Genomic DNA, 16980 nt, shown 5'->3' on the forward strand with positions numbered 1-16980 from the left:
TAGATTGAAATGCTGGTGGTCGGTGAAAGAGAGGGGTAAGGGATATGTTATGTATGAACTTTTTTCTGTCTTCTTTTTATTGCTTTTTCTGAATTGATGCAGATGTTCTAGGAAATGATCATGATGATGAATATACAACTATGTGATGATAGTGTGAGTTATTGATTATATAACAAGAACGGAATGATCATATGATAAGAATGTTTGTGTTTGTATGTGGTTTTTTATCATTAATAAAAAATAAATAAATGTAATAAAAAGAAAGGGAGAGGTAAGGGGTATGGTATGTATGAATTTTTTTCTGTTGTCTTTTTATTTCTTTTTCTGAATTGATGCAAATGTTCTAAGAAATTATGATGATGATGAATATGCAACTATGTGATAATATATATTGTGAATTACTGACTATATATGTAGAACAGAATGATCATAAGTTAAGAATGTTTGCATTTGTTTGTTGTTATATATATTTTTAATTTAAAAATTAATAAAAAATGGGGAAAAAAAAGATGGGCAGGTTTTAGGATAATGAGCACAGGGGCCCAGGATGATGTAATTAGAGGTGAACTAATTACTGAGCATGCGCAGATGGATTACATCCTTAATCACAGAACGTACATAAGAAAATGGCAGCCTTAATATGATGATGGGCATGATTTTTAGTATTATAACGAGGTACAAATGGCTTATAGGTTAAAGTCTAGCTACTGCGCATGTCAGGTGGGCCCAGTTTGGTTAGACCCAGTCTCTGTTATCAAGATAACTTTGGACCTGAGGTGGCTTAATCCTGGGCTGACCCAAGACCCTTCATTAATAACCATTAGGGGCTGTCTTTAGTGGCTGCAAGTCTTTAAAGTAAAAAAAAAACTGGATAAATAGGTACAAATGAAAGTTAGTCATAAGGGCTTTACAATCACAAGGGCACAAGATAAAGGCTATACAGTCATTATCAGAGATCAAGGCAGTTGGGTTTCAATTCAAAGATTTCAGATATTTCCCTCTGTCTACCCTAATATACCAGAAAACAAAAAGGAACTTCTAAATAATAATTTAATAATCAAAACCATCCCTTAAATCTCAGTTTCTTGGTTACATTACTGTTTCTGCGGCCCCATTGGTTTACAAAAATTGACCAGCCTGCTAACACCGAGTGTGGATAAGGATGTGGGAAATGGGAACTCCCAAACGTTGCTGGGCCCCTGGGGCAGGGAAGAGCCTACCTGATGTAACCTATTTGTCTGGCAACCCCAGTACAGCAGCAGATGGTGCACAAAACCTACCATGTCCCAGCCATTCCACTTTCAAATGCATACACTAAAGAAACACTTGCACATGTGCCCAAGGAGACATGTACAATGATGTGTATTTCAGTAAACACATAAAGCAAGTCCTTCAGGAGGGAAGTTGATGGATAAACTGTGGTTTATTAATACAGTGGAATACTATATGGCAGTTTAAATGGATGAACATATATCTGCACAAATAAAACTTTAAAACATATTGTTGAGTGAAAAAAGCAAGTTGCAAAAGATTATCTTTAGTGGGACACCAAAAATGTATTTTAGGTTGCATCACAAATATTATATAATATATATGCATGCATGCATGCATTATTATCAACGGCATTTAAAAAAGTTCATGAGAGTCACTCCCGTTTCTCAAGAGTGATTTCCTTTGAGGAGGGAAAATGAATAAATGAAGGGTAGAATTTGGGTATATCAGCAAAGACCAATTTGTTTAAAGTGGGGATGGGGAAGGACAGAGAGAGGAGAAAAAAGAACTGAACAAAATATGTAAATATGTAAATGTTAACAACTGTTTAAATTTCGTGTTAGGCATATTTTCTGTGTGTTTGAAATTTTTCATAATTTTTAAACAATTGCTTTAAAGAAATAAAGCATTTCATAAATGTTTTAAGCCATGTCAAAATTATTAGAACCGCATTTATCCTCTTAAATAACGATACTAAATGGCAACACTCATTCAGTTACAAACATGTGAACGATAAGTTTTATTGCTATTTCATATAGCTCCCTTAAATTGGAGTAAAACCCTGAGCTTTAAGTATGGAATTTAAAATTTCACATGAAGGGAAGGGATTATGGTTTGAGACTGAAGCTATATTGATTAAAATTGATTTCTCTGATGTTCTTAAATATATTAAATTACTGTTCATTGTACTTGCTTTTTTCAGTACAAGTCAGAAAGTATTCTAAGAACAGTTCTTCATCTTGCCTGAGTCAGCAAAGCCATAGGTAAGTAAATGAGATTAGAACTGGAAATTTGAAGAGAACTCAAGAGTTTATTTGCATGTCCCAGTCTAATTCTTCCCCTGATGTGCACATTTATAGCAGTTGTCAATGCTGCATCCAAGAACTGATGTTGAGAAAAGTCCTCAGGCTTTTTCTACACCAAGCAGGATTATTTAATTTCCTAGAATTCCTTAAGCTTCTTTTTACAAAAATAGATTTACCTCTCCTTTGACAGTTACAGACCTTTTCTTCTTTCAATGCCTTCATGAAGTTCTTGATGTGAAAGCTTAGCCTTCCTAGACAACTGTTAATTCAAAATGAAAAACTGCATAGGTCTTGTCAGCCTCCATCTTACACTATTTAATTTTCACTCTGGAGGTCAAAAAATGGCTATTTCTATAATGCAATCCATGTTTCCGGACAGAGAAGATTGCTAGCATAGTAAATATCCATCTATGCCTTCTTTCTCATCAACAAAGCATGCTGTTTGTAGTACCCACACATCAGCAGAACTTCCTCAAGCCCGCCACTATTGCTTTTCCATAATTATATTTTATAATCCTCCTTTACACACGAGAGCTCAATTCACTTCCTCCTACAATGCATTAGCATCCTCTTCAAATCCATTAGTGGTATCACAAGCTCCACAGCATCATTCCCTCTTCAAAATATTTTATTATTAAGTTACTGTACTGTGAGCTGGGAGTCTATGAATATTTAAGCACGGCATTGTATGTTTATGTACACTCTGCCAAGACAAAAAAAAAAAAAAAATCCAGCCTATTTGCCCTAATATTTTGGCAATGGTTTAAAAGCTGCTATGTTTTTTTAAGAGAGATGTTTGCTTGAGCTGAAAACAATTTTATAAACAGGTAAAGAGCCCGATTCTTACAATTCTTGATGGCTTCATTCCTACCTGTACTTTAACTTCAAATAAATATCAGTGCTGATTATCAGCAGGATTAGGGACAGACAAACTGACTCCAACGTCCTGGGAAGCCTAGACAGTTCTTCAGCCCTGCTAACTCATTCCAATTTTGCTAGCTCTATTTGCTTTTAAGCATCTGAAATGGATTATGTCTACATCTCATTGATGGTTATGGAGACCTCTTCATTGTTATCTGTAATTTTTAAGTTACACCATTCTCTTGAGTCTATTTGGTATACGTATAATCCATAATACACTGATTTCATCCAAAAGAAAATCACGATTTGATACACTGCATACTTGAGATTCAGTGACATTCTCTGCCCCCCTGCCCTCGAAAAAGGTTATATTAAGTAATTATATCATTCTTGGACACTTGCTATCAAGGAGTGGGGGGGGAGGATGGAGGTGGGATGGGGGGACTGGGGTGTGGGAAGGGCAAGGGATAGATGACCCATAACAGAATCGCTTTGGAGTTTGTCCAAACTATAGAGTCCCCTTCCCCAAAAGGATATAATGTGCAGTTCTCATCCTAATATGGTTCCATCAGGGAAGTTTTGGATGGTAAAGGAAGTGAGTCACCTACCTAAAAGGTGGTTGACAATATGTGCTCTAAACGCTGGCATCAGTTGGGTGCTAAAGAAAATAAGCAAGTGCCGAGGTCAACTTCATGGCATTGTTTAAGGAATCATAGCTAGCATGCACATCATTTGACAAAGGTGATCAGCACCTCTTTCTTTTGAGCAATGTGTAATATTATTCCACAAAGGTAAATGCCTACAACCGAGTAAAAGGGCAAAGATTCTTTCTAAAATCAAATAACTGGATGAGGTTGGCAGTATTTGGTTTTGGTTTTGTTTTTTTAAGATTTGTTTTTTATGGAAACAGATAGGAAGTCAAAGATCCCAGGGAATAAGCAGTGTGGAGGGCTGAAATCATTGTGTTAAATAAATAAATACAACCTTTCAGTGTATTCTTTCCTTCCCTGTTTGGATTACTTCTAAGGGAGTTTTGCTTCCCTTTGACCATGGAGATCTGGCCTGTGTGTCTAGCTTGTTGCACAAAACAGGCGAATTGGGGAAAACTTAATTACCCTTTATTGCCCTCCCCAATTTTTCCTTTATGTTTGACATGGTCCTTCTTGGAACCTCCTCCCTTTGTTTCTTTGATGTTGTGTCTGGAGATCCTCTTCTTCTTTTAAAAATACTACCAAACACCTGCATAGCACTCACTATACATCAGCCATTGTTCTAAGCATTTTATATATTTTATCCATTTTAATCCTCTCAACAGCTCTATGGTGTACTACTATTAGGTCCATTTTGTAAAGACGAGGACATTCTAGGACAGAAGTTTAAGTAATCTTTCACTCATCGTCTTTTTTTTTTTTTTTTTTTTTTTTTTTTTTGGCATGGGCATGCACCAGGAATCGAACCCAGGTCTCTGGCATGACAGGCGAGAACTCTACCTGCTGAGCCACCATCGCACCACTCTCACTTATCATCTGTTAGCCCACATCTTGATAGTTGTGTTTTCCTGGCCACTCCCCACCCCCCAGAAGATACCAACCCCAGAAGGAAGCAAGTCTTCTGGCTTCCAAAATCATGAGCCAATAAATTCCTGTTGTGAAGTTGGAAAAAAAAAATCTTTGTTTAGCACCACTTCGTTTTCAAATTTGGTATCTTAAACCTTCATTTTATGTACATACCTTTATATGTATAAAGATATCTTCATATTTATTTCCAATTCCTCCGCAGAACAATTAGCTCCCAGATGGCAGTCCCAGGTCTATTATATCCACCCTGATACACATAGCACTGACCCAGCACATGGCACATCATAACTATTCATGCAAAGTTTAGGCAGTGAGTAAATGCACGAACACATATGGGTTTTTACTTAATTAAAAAAAAATATGGAGAGAGAGAGTTCAGGAAGACCCTCTACCAGTTCTAATCACAAAGCCATATAAGTTCAAAAGGAATTACCCTTTTCTCGCAAGAAAAATTTTTCCTCTTTTGAGTGTTTCCTGTTGAGGCATCAGTTAGGTAGTAAATGTTATTTTCAAAATTCTGAACAATTCTGCCAAAAGCTCAATTATGCCATGCAACAGACACTTTTTTAAAATAAAGAAATTTACAATACAATTATACATCGAGTGCCATGAATTCTCAGTTAACTACACAAAACTATCTGGCCTCTCTCCTAATAAAATGAAAGGAAATGTAATTGACAATTATCTTATGAGATTTCATTGTAATACACATGATGTTATGATAAATCTGGTTACTGGAAATTCTGCAGTACAGTGTTTAAAGTGTATTAATTGATTGCCTTGGAGTCAGCTTATTTTGAAATTTCTGATCGTGAACTTTGATATAAATGCACCATAAATATGAAATTTTATAAATATTATTAATGAGTCTTTTCCAAACCCAATGACTAGGATCAATGGAGTAGAAGCATTATAGAAGCCTGTGTCACCATCTACGGCCAATTTGTAACAGATGTTGCAGCAATAAAAATTCCAATTTGAAACAAATGAAAAGTTTCTCCATATTGGGCTTTCCATGGTGCCTCTTCTAAATTGGTAATTCCAGATCAAATAATGGAAAGCCCCTAACTCTTGACAAAACAGAAACACCCAGAAACCAAAAACAAATACAAATGAATTTTCTATGTGCAATTTATTTGATACTGTCATGAGTGAGAATTTATTTCACTTACAATGCAAGGGTTTTCTCTCTCTTTCTCTAAATTCAATTGCACAAGTAAAATCATTACCCCCCCTCCTACATGGGATATGACTTTCAGGGGTGAAAGTCTCCCTGGCAACATGGGGCATGACTCCCAGGGATGAATCTGGCCCTGGCACTGTGGGATCAACAATACCTTCCAGACCAAAAGCGGGAAAAGAAATGTAACAAATAAGGTTATCAGTGGTTAAGAAAGTTCAAATAGAGTTAGTTGAAAGGCTATTCTGGAGGTTACTTTCATGCTAGCTTCAGCTAGATATTGCTTATTACCAGGGTTTGCCAAACCCCAACCAAAACCATTCCTGTCAACCCTAAAGAACACATAAGGCTCTGTCTGAGATTCTACCAAAAGTTTCACACACTGAGATTACTTTCCACAAACCTACAACCTCCAGATGGGTTCCTAGGCCAGATGAATCCTGAAACCCAGAGAGGCCAGCCTCTCCAGAACATCAGCTAGTTCTATCCCCCTGTCCCATATTGCTGACAGCCCCTTCCAACATGAAAAAGTTAGTACCCTGAAGAGTGGGAAAAGGGTCAAAGGAGAAGGAAGAGTTAAAACAGAGAAGATAGGATTTAACCAATGAGTACAACTGCTGAATCTTTATATTGATATTTCTTCCAGTCTCTAGTGTCTTAGAGCAGCTAGAAGGAAAGTCTAAAATCGTGGAACTGTAACCCATACCAAACTCTGAAATCTGTTCTATAATTACTTGTTACAATGTATGTTGAAATTTGTTACTTTTTTGCATATATGTTATATTCCCCAATAAAAAGTGTTTTAAAAATGTAAGGGTTTTGTTTATTTTTAAGAAAAGAGAACTGAGAGCATTGTTTTTCCTGCTCTTGCAGTTTAATAAGCATTAGCATGAAAATCCAATAGGGATCTAAAGAAATCTTAAGGTTGCAGCTTCAAAATTTGTGGTCAAGTCAGAGAAGAATGTTTCTGACCATTTTTCATCTAAAAGGTCCAGAATATCTAGACTGAACATGAACATTTCATTCAAAGATACAAACTTCATTTGAGGGTTGCATAGAAAAGCATCCAGATGTTTTAATGAATTTATTTTTATTTTTCCAGTCATGTCTTTGGTATTGTATAGACACAAAAGCAAGAGGAGAGGAATATCCAGATGCTACATCATGGGGACTAATCTACAAGTGGTTTCCACAACAGGTAAAATGCTAGACTGTTTCTTAAGGTTTCATCTTTAGTCCCTTTTCCTCCTTACTTTGTATTGTTTCCCTAAATAAACTTAGCCACTCCCCTAGAATAACAGAGACTGATAGTTACCTCCCAATATCCACTATTCTCTCACCTTTTTAAACAAAATACCAATTTTTGGCTGGGCACACATCCCCCTCCCCCCAAATTACTACATTCCCCAAGATCCTTTGATCCAAGCCTAATCCATGTGACTACATTCTAGCCAATGAGACTTAAGAAGACATGCAATACCTTCAAAAGGTTTCTTTTCAAAGGAGGGTCATGGTGTTCCCCCCCCCCCCAAACTACTACCTGTAAATAGCACCTGAAGATGTGAATGTTAGAATTCTAGAAGCTATTTTGGACCTAGGAAAAGTCACGGCATGAGCTGAAAGGAACTCACATCTTTGCAGAACTTCCCTTCTTGCCCTGAATTATGGATCTCAAGAATTCTTTTAGATGAGAAAGAAATACATTTTTGTCTTGATAAGTCACTGTTTGGGCTGTCTTGTTCTATACAGCCAAATAAAATCCTCCTAAACATGCTTTTTTTAGGAGGTGATTTCATAATCAGTGCTCCCAGCCCTGGTTTTTCCCCAAAGCTCATGACCTAATTATCCAGCTACATACTGGAGAGCTTTACCTACACGTACCAAAGCCCCACAAAATTTAGCAAAAGTAAAACACAACTCGTATTTCCTCCAAAGTAGGTTCTTTATTTTGCATTTCCTGGCTCCGATTCAGGGAGCATCATCCATTCCTTGCCAAGTGAAATCGCTGTGAAAACTTTTCTTCTCCAATAACCAGCATCACTCCTCTGAGATGTCTAAAATCACCCCAACTTCAGTCATTGCCTATTTCTCTCCATTCCATCATTGCCATCTTGGTTTTGACCCTCACCAAGCCCTTCTTGAATTACAGGAACAGTATCATACCTAGTATGCCTCCCTACAGTTTCATCTCCACTAACTCCCTCTCACAATCCTACATGAAAATCTGATGGCATCATTTCCCTGCTTAAATTCTTCTCATGGCTCCCCAATAAAGGATGAAATAATGTCAAGTTCCTTAGCATGGTATACACGACCCTTCAGGATTTAGCCACCTCTGGTTCTCCCAATGCAAATCGTAACAGACCACCCTTCACTCTCTACCCCCCTTACCCACTAAAGCAATATCCAGCCTCTGGAAAGCCATACTTTTTCAGGCTTCTGTACCTTGGCTATATTGTTCTGTTACTTAGAATTACCTTCCTCCTCCTTACATTCCCAGAGAATTCATTTAAACATACAGCTCAAGTGGCAATACTACTGTGAACTGACATCAGCCAGATAAAAAGCGTATAAGTTTATATACCTGTTTTAGTTTCCTTGGCTACTCAAGCAAAAAATACAATGCAATGGGTTGGCTTAAACAATGGGAATTTATTAAGTCATGGTTTGAGGCTAAGAGAAAGTCCAGATCAAGGTGTCATCAAGGCAATGCTTTCTTCCTGAAGGCTGGTGTTCTGGGGCTGGCTGCCAGCAATCCTTGGTCCCGGGCCCCTCTGTCATATGGCAATGCACATGGTGGCCTCTCCTGGCCTCTCCCTTCTCTTCTGGTTTCTGTTTGATTTCAGCTTCTGGCTGCTCCCTCTGTGGTTTTCTCTTTGCATTTCTGAATTTCATTCTGCTGAGGACTCTAATAATATGATTGTGACCTGATTGAGGTGGACAACAACTAAAATACCTCATTAAAAAGTCTTACTTACAATGGGTTCATATCCACAAGAATGGATTAAGTTTAAGAACATGTTTTACTGGGGTCCTTTTAGCTCCAAACAATCACAATACCTTTGGGAGTTGTACTTTGCAAATTGCATGTCAATTGTTTATTTAGACATTTGACTCTCCTAATATACCATGAGGGTGTTGGGATGCAGCATATATCTTTTTTGTCTTTGCAGTCCCAAAGCCGGGAAAATAATAGGAATTTCTTACAATGGCATTAATAATAATCATGAAAACTAATCGAGATCTTACCACACACTGACGCTGTTCTAAGTATTTTATTTGTATCTCAATTAATCATCAAAACAATCAATGAGGAAGTACTCTTCCTACTTCATAGGTTAAAAAAAAAAAAGCAAAGGCACAAAGAGGTTAACTTATACACACAGCTGCTCAGTTAAGAGAGCCAGGCTTGAGACCCAACAAAACAGCTGCACATCTGTGCTCTTAACCTCATAACCACTGCATTCAGAGAAATAACTTTACTTTACTTTCATTTTCCTCACATTGTCCAAGACCTCTAGTGGTTCAAAAACAGATGCTAAATCTACAGGTATGGAATTGAGGTAAAAAGAAATTTATATTAGATGATCAAAACGAATGACTAGGAAAATGGTTTCCAAACATAGAAGGGAATCAGAACTACCTGTGGAACTTTTTAAAATGCAAATTCCTGGTTGCAACAAAGCTCTAATGAATCAGCACACCCAAAGTTTGGAGTAGCATTGGTTTAAAATACATGTGAGACTTCTGGGAATTTTAAACATGCATTGCTATTTCAACTCCAATCCAAAAGTACAAATATACCATATCTCCAAAATTGCCCCAATCAGTCTGATAAAATTGCCTAAATGTGAAATGAGCTGCTCAGGCATTATTCACTATTGGTGAACCCATACTGGCTCCTGGTGACCAGTCATTCCTTCACAAATTATTCCTTTAACAAGCCTGCCAGGTTATCAGCTCGCAGTTTTTCAGTTTTGAAACTCATACATTTTGTCTCCTTTAAGATAATTGAGGCTTTTTTCCCCCATTCAGCAGTATTCTCTCTCTCCGTAAATTCTCAAAATATTTCCAAGTAATTCTGTGAGTTACCTCTGAATCCTGAGGTATAATGCTTCTAAACCCATGAATGGAACTCATTGCAAAGAGCTGGGCATTTTTCATCTTATTTAGCCATGTTTGTTCTATCCTTTCAAAATGAAGGAGATTTTAATTATGTTTTTTTCATATCTTATGATGAATAGAATCCATATTAATTTAAAACACATCTCTTTGTGTAAGCCATTTCATTCCTATTTTATTTTAAAACATGCTTCTTCATGCAAACTTACTGGAGAATCAATAATTCAGGTAAAAGTAAATCAGTAGGGAAGGAGTAAATACGTCATTTATGGTGGGGGAAAATTAATATTATCTCTTAAACACTTGAGTTCATGTTACCTGTGTGATCTAAGTATAATTAAATTAAATTGTTTTAAAAAAGCAATTCATGGACAAAGAGAGATGACTGTCAGAACTAGAACACAGTTATCCCAATTCCTAATCTAGGAGCCTTCTCACTTCGTCATGTGGTTTGAAAGCAGTGCACAAATCAAAGTATTTCATATGTTAAAAAAGTGGTGCCAGGCAAGCAGGATTCAAAGCCAGGGGATACCCTTTACAAACTGCGTGATGCTGGACAGGTCCCTAATCTCCCTAAAGCTCAGTTTCTTTGTGTGAAAATAGGCCACATTTCAGGCTCACTATTTTCATAGAATAAAATGAGGCAATGCCCACTTACGGCTTAGCGCGGTGTCTGGAATATTACGACCAGTCAAATGATATCCCCTTAACACGGCTAATGGGGTGAAAAGGCCAAAAACAATTCTTGGTACAACATTCTGGTCTAAAACAATAGGACCTGTCCTATTTTATGACATCAGCATTTTAAATGAATTTAAATACATCTCTTTGCATATTGCCCAGAATTTTCTGGTGTTAATATTCCGCATTTTTGACCTAGCCCAAAGTATGGCAGGTAAGAATTTAACTCAAATGAACATTAGCATTGCCACTTTCGTAGGAATGGTATAAAAAGTTACGATGTTACTAAAGACTCAGCTGGATTCCTGTCAGTGCTAATGATACTCGAACTTCATCAGTTATTCGTGTAATAAAAAAATCCTTTCAACATTGCCTCACAAACCACACCTCCTCCCAAGTAATTCCTCTTAATCATTTCGAAGCCTGTCTCTAGCCTGCTGACTTCAACAGCACCTCAGACTTAGAAGGATAAACCAGGAGAGTAGTTCTGAGCTGTCACTTTCTCAGTCACATGCCTATGGCTCCATCAGAATTCACAGCTTCAGTGTTCTCCAAAAAGGAATAAGGAAGTTTACTCAAGAGAAATAATTCCCAACCCCTGGATTGAGATGCCCCAGTGGGTGTCCAGTCATTAAAAAGCACATTAAGCTTTATTTCATTTAATTTTTCTTAAATCACATAGCTTTTAAAAATAGAGTATGTACTATATAATATACTTAAATCAGGGACACTGCATATGAAGAATACACTGCATAATGTGGATAAAGTAAAATAAATTAGAAATCAAGGATTGAAACAATGCAGTTCAGAATTTTAGCAATTAACTATGTTATCAGTCTAACAATTGGACTTCCCTAGGTAGAGTAAATTTTATATCTGCTTTAAAAACCCCTTATCAAGCCCACAGTAGCAGACCAAAGAAGAAATCTGAAGGTATATATAAAAGTTTTCTGACTTTAAATAAAAGTACTTTTTGATTCAAGAGAATTCAACCATAACCTTTCAAATATGATTGATCATTAAATCCATCAAAGTCGCAGGACAAGGCTCTGAAATTTTTGTCACTATGTAGTAAAGCCTGCCTAAAGAATCAAGAGTGAAAAGAAATGATTGAAGTATTTCAGTTCTCTTTTGGGTTATCTGAATGTAGGCCAATACATTCCAGTGGTCAAAAAGAGGTTAATGCCAGCCCCAGACTTATTCAAAAAGGTGCGTTCGAGGTTACAATGATTTAGATAGCATGATAATTTCCGGACACCTCCCCTCCCTGCTCCATTTTCCCAAACCTGAGAAAGCTTTCTGATTCTTCCCCATATATGCCACTTTTACAAAGGAGCAGAGCCTTTGAAAGAAAAACATTTTTGGCTCTCTTAATGCTAGTGTATTCTTCCAGCCCAGCATTCAGCGTTCAGGACTGGACAGGCAATTACATGCAAATTTGTTGGGAGCTAGGAGGTTCATTTACTACATTCAACCCCATAGAGGAAGATCAATAGAAGTGCAAAACCTAATCCCAGATGAAAGCACCATGATCAGGTAATGGTTATAGAGTTAAGGCTCTTGGAAGAATGTTGGGAATCAAAAGGGCAGGCTAGAGAAAAGCATTACGCACAGTGCTTTTTTGAACCATATGGGAAAGGCAACAGACAAAGTGAACCAAAGAGTTGGAACAGAAGAAGGTAGACATGCAGTTCAACACAAATTGTTAGGGTTTTTCAAAAGATATGAATGAGGGTTGGATTAATTAAAAATGGCTGCCTAGAAAACCTTTTGTTGGCTATTTAGAGAATAATGGGGTGCAAACTATTGCACAAACTTAAACCAGGCTCACATTTAACTAACTGTTAAGTAAAAGAGGGACAGTTAGTTCTGCTAGTTTTCCTATGTGTTAATTTTTGTTTTCTTTTCTGGTGTTTTCCTTCACTCAAGGTTACATGCCTGGTTGATATTTAATAACAGCTGTTGGACATTCCAAAATGAAAATTTAGGATTTTATGTACGTTAAGGGTGATTGTTGATTCATCAAAGATAATGGGAACAAACACGGTGGGCACTAGTGAATGTTGTCGAGGCTGGGGGTTGTTCTGATTGGTTGTTAAATTATTTGAATATCACCACAGGGTATGAATGGATATGCAGTCTGCTTATAAAGGGGAAAAGGGAAGTCCGTAAAATTTAATTAGCTCTCATCACTATGGACTATCGGTGTCCTCAGAAAGTATTGCAGAGATACCAAACCTGGTGTCCAATAGATGATTCCAATGTTTCCATGCACCTACAAAAATTGCAAGCAAAATTATATCAGCATGGACAGTGTTGCCATTTACTAGAAAAAGAAAGTTGTCTTTCATATGATTTTCAGAGGGCTTTTGAACAGGAAAAAAAAAAAAAGACCCTGTAATGAATAAGAAAATTTGCGGCAATTTCTGTTAGTCCAGGTCCTCTAAGAAACAGATGCCAAAAACAGGATCAAGCAAGCAAGGATTATGTTAGGGAAAAACAGCTGTGAGAGAAAATGGGGAAAGAGGTGGAAGGGAGAGCCATCAAGCCATGATACACATCTGACCCCCAGAGAAGAGAGGGAGCAGGTTAGCTCTTGTACCTGATAGTCTAAGGATAGTTGAGCAAGGCTTTTGCAGAATCCCTGACCCAGAGTTTGTCATCAGTGGAGCTTCATGTCTCACAGGAACAGGCCTGATTAGGTATCTGCCACATTCAGCCTAGAAGAAGCCAGTAGAAGAGTGGCTAAACACAGCCATGGATTTCAGAGCCCTGCAGCTGGGACTCCTGGTCAATTGTGCTTTCTGTAGTTGGAATTCCACGGGACACAGTCTCATGGTGGACACAGTCTCATGGTGGACACAGTCTCATGGTGGACACACTCTGAGTCACATTATTTGTCTTATCTGCTTCTCCAACCTGCTGATACTCTTGCTTATGAAACCAGACTCAATTCTATGCAGTTTTGAGCTAGTCACTTAACCTCATCATGTTTCATTGTCTTGATGTATATAATAATCCCAATTTGAAACTTATTTAGGGCTCTAATTCTTTAATACATTCCAAACAGATTACCAAGTTTGTGTTTTCATAACTTGGATTGCTTTTATTCAAAACTAAAAACAAAGGATTTTTCTCTTGTTCTACCTATTTGTCTTTGAATTAGTCCTTCAAAAACATTTTATGAGAGCCTATATTTCAGTGCAGAAGGCGATGAAATAGAAGTTATTAACTGTAACCAAACGCAGATTGAGCTGGGCTTTAAATTGAATATGGGGAGGGACAAGACCAATCCACAAACCTGCATAAGGAAACTTCAGTGGTCACAACCTAGAAACATAATGTATATGTCATTTCAGCAAACTGCTGTAATATTACCATGATAATAATACATATGACATATTCTGTCTAAAAGGTATTGGTGTGTTGACCTTGACCTAATTCTTATTTTGAAGATGATAGTAGCCTGTGAATGCAATGCTATTTAGTATAACCTATCAAAAGCAGTTATTTCCATAAAAAAATAATCTGACATTCCTGCTTAATTTTCTGTATTGAAACTTAAACAGGGGGGTAAAGCAACTTCAAGAGCAACATAAATGTAATTTAAAAGAAGATAACAAACAGTATATATTCTGAATTTCTTAATTTATGAAAAGCTCTCATAAATCAGTAAAAAAGATGAACATAATTGAAAAATGGGCAAAGGACATGACTCGAAAATGTACAGAAAAAGTACATACAGCTTATATATGAAAAAGCAGCTTCATTTATAATAAATTAAATGCAAAATTAAACAATAAGCTGCCATTTCATTTATATAATTGAAAAACACATAGAAAATAATATTCACCATTGGCAATCGTATCAGGAAATAGGTCTGTCATAGAAATAGTTTGTGATTTCTCTTGAAGCCAATATCAAAAGCCTTAAAATATAGTCCTACCTTTGACCCAGATTCTACTCCCAGAAATAAAGCCTAAGGAAATATAGATATGTACAGTGATACGTAAGAATATTTAATAAACATATATATTACTGCAAAAATAAAGATTTGATTAAGGATATTATCAAATGGAATATTATATAGCCACCAAAAATTGCTAAGAAACATTATTAACATAGTAAAGTATCTATAATAAAAGTCTAAGTGAAAATGGAAAGTTCCAATTTTGTAATGTGTATGTGTGTCTGTGTGCATGTGTGCGTATGTGTACTGTTGCTCTTTTAGGACAGCTCCAAGATAACACTGTGATGGCAAAAGACCTCTCCTGGCTTTACTTCAAAATGCTGCTGTAAAATCAAGAATTCCATGCCTGCTACAAGCAGACAAGAGTTTGGTAAAATGCACCTGTGCTTATTTCATGAGGACAAGAATATTATTCAAATGCTTTCATTATGACCTATGAATCTCAAACAAATAGGCAGACTAATAGTATGAAACTGACTTTGGAGGAACTAGCAAGACTTGGCAAAATGCAGAGACAGAGCTAGCCTTGCATTCAACAGATCTTGGTGAGACCTCAGCTCTAATATTCTCGAAGTATAGGGACTGGGGACAAGTTACTTTATTTCCCTAGGCTTTTGTTTGCTCACTGGTGAAATGAAGATATTACTCATCTCGGAGGACCTTTAAAGACAATGTCTGTAAAATTCCTCACCCTGCCCATGTCTGGCATAGGGTGGGTATTCTGAAAGCATTGGTGATGATTCTCATAAGATTATGAGAATCCCTCCCTGTGTAATACCCAGAGTCAGACCTGCTGAATTCCTCAAGGAGCAGTAATACCATAAGAATTATTCGACCTTATCCAGCCAAACCTGAATGAGGATTCAAAAGACAAACAGGTGAATGTGTATTCCACTGCAGGAAGATTAACATCGAGAGAAAAGCCTTAAAATCCATTTATGGCCTTACCAGATACACTTGAACTTATTTGCCATCATTTACTTGGAATTTGATTAGGAATGCTATGTGTGCTGCCAAGCTCATCTAGACCTGCCTGTCTTCTCTTGTTTTTCAGGAGAAAAAAAAAATCCTCCTGTAGTCCACGACTGCCTATATGAAAATATTATTAAAAATAGTAGTTGCTATAATGTATTAAGTAGCTACTGCATGCGGCTCTTAGTTAGATGCTTTAAATACATAATTTTATCTACAAAGCCCCTTGCACAGTATGCATTCTCTCCATGTAATTGATGGAGGAATTGTGTCTCAGGGACTAAAAACCTTGCCCATGCTTACTTTAGTAGTCATTGACTCCTTAGCATGGCGTACACAGTTCCTCACAACTTTGTTTTCTCATGGGGAAAGAAAACATAATAGCATCCAGGGTGGGGAGGATAGTGGTAAATGGTGATCACTTTGAGTTACATTATTTAGGGAGAATTTGACAGAGTTGGAGAATCTGAGTGGATCCTTTGGTCACTGAGCAAATGTAAATGAGCAAAAGAAAGGATGGTATGACTCCCATGCATTAGAGGGAAAAAGGTAACTTTTAAGCAACATCAAGGACCCAACTGAAGAGAGTCAAAGTGAATTTGTTGTGGCACAGTTCCATCCAGAACTGGAAAACAGTCAATAAATAGTGTTTGAGGGGTGGGTCATGGTGGTTCAGTGGCAGAGTTCTTGCCTGCTGTGCCAGAGACCTGGGTTTGATTCCCGGTGCCTGTCCGTGCCAAAAAAAAAAAAATTATTAAAAAATAAATAAATAGTGTTTGTGATAGTAGAACATAGTTCTAGATGGACCCAGAATTGGGATTCGAACTGTGATACCAAAGAGATAAGGAAAGTGAAATGAGAAAAATGTACCCAAAAATGATGACCTTCTTACTACCTTATAATGGGATTTATGCAAATAATTATAATTCAGCTAGCATATTGATAAATTCATATAAGCAGATATAGAGTTAATAAACTTAAGTAAAAAATGATTAAAATCCCTTACCATATTTCATCAATATAAAGATGCACCTTTTTAAATTTGAAATAGGGGTGTATCTTATAGTCGATGGCATTTTTAAATCATTGCTGCCAGGGAGCATTCTTGACTTGTCTTTCCTACTCACGTGCTAAGCTGGCTGTTATTCCTGGTGGCTTAGCTGGAGAACTGCAGCTCCTAAACTTTCAATCAACAAAACACTTAAGGACCATTAGAAAGAGGAATATGAGCTGTGGTTGTTGTTTCCATTGACATCTGCTGGAAAGGCTGAGTGAACATCAAAACTAGTCAAAAACTCTCAGTGGCTTGGAAATAAATAA

The 16980-nt window shown here is 37.0% G+C and overlaps 2 long non-coding RNA genes across 9 annotated transcripts in view; one reads left to right on the forward strand and one right to left on the reverse strand.

The window, feature by feature from the left end:
• The window catches only part of LOC143669016 (uncharacterized), a 556320-nt gene that overhangs the window by 333371 nt on the left and 205969 nt on the right, over positions 1-16980 (reverse strand). The window lies entirely within an intron of this gene.
• Positions 1-16980, forward strand: part of LOC143669015 (uncharacterized) — an 82008-nt gene that overhangs the window by 17620 nt on the left and 47408 nt on the right. For 3 of the 6 annotated variants that reach the window (XR_013168644.1, XR_013168645.1, XR_013168647.1), the window contains exons 3-4: positions 2195-2255; positions 7018-7113. This is a non-coding gene — a long non-coding RNA (uncharacterized LOC143669015). Of the gene's footprint in view, positions 1-2194; positions 2256-7017; positions 7114-12111; positions 12255-14949; positions 15824-16980 lie in introns of those variants that run through there. The other 3 variants (XR_013168646.1, XR_013168648.1, XR_013168643.1) reach the window with 3 other exon arrangements.

Source organism: Tamandua tetradactyla, chromosome 25 (assembly GCF_023851605.1).
Source record: "Tamandua tetradactyla isolate mTamTet1 chromosome 25, mTamTet1.pri, whole genome shotgun sequence".
In the NCBI taxonomy this organism is placed as follows: domain Eukaryota; kingdom Metazoa; phylum Chordata; class Mammalia; order Pilosa; family Myrmecophagidae; genus Tamandua; species Tamandua tetradactyla.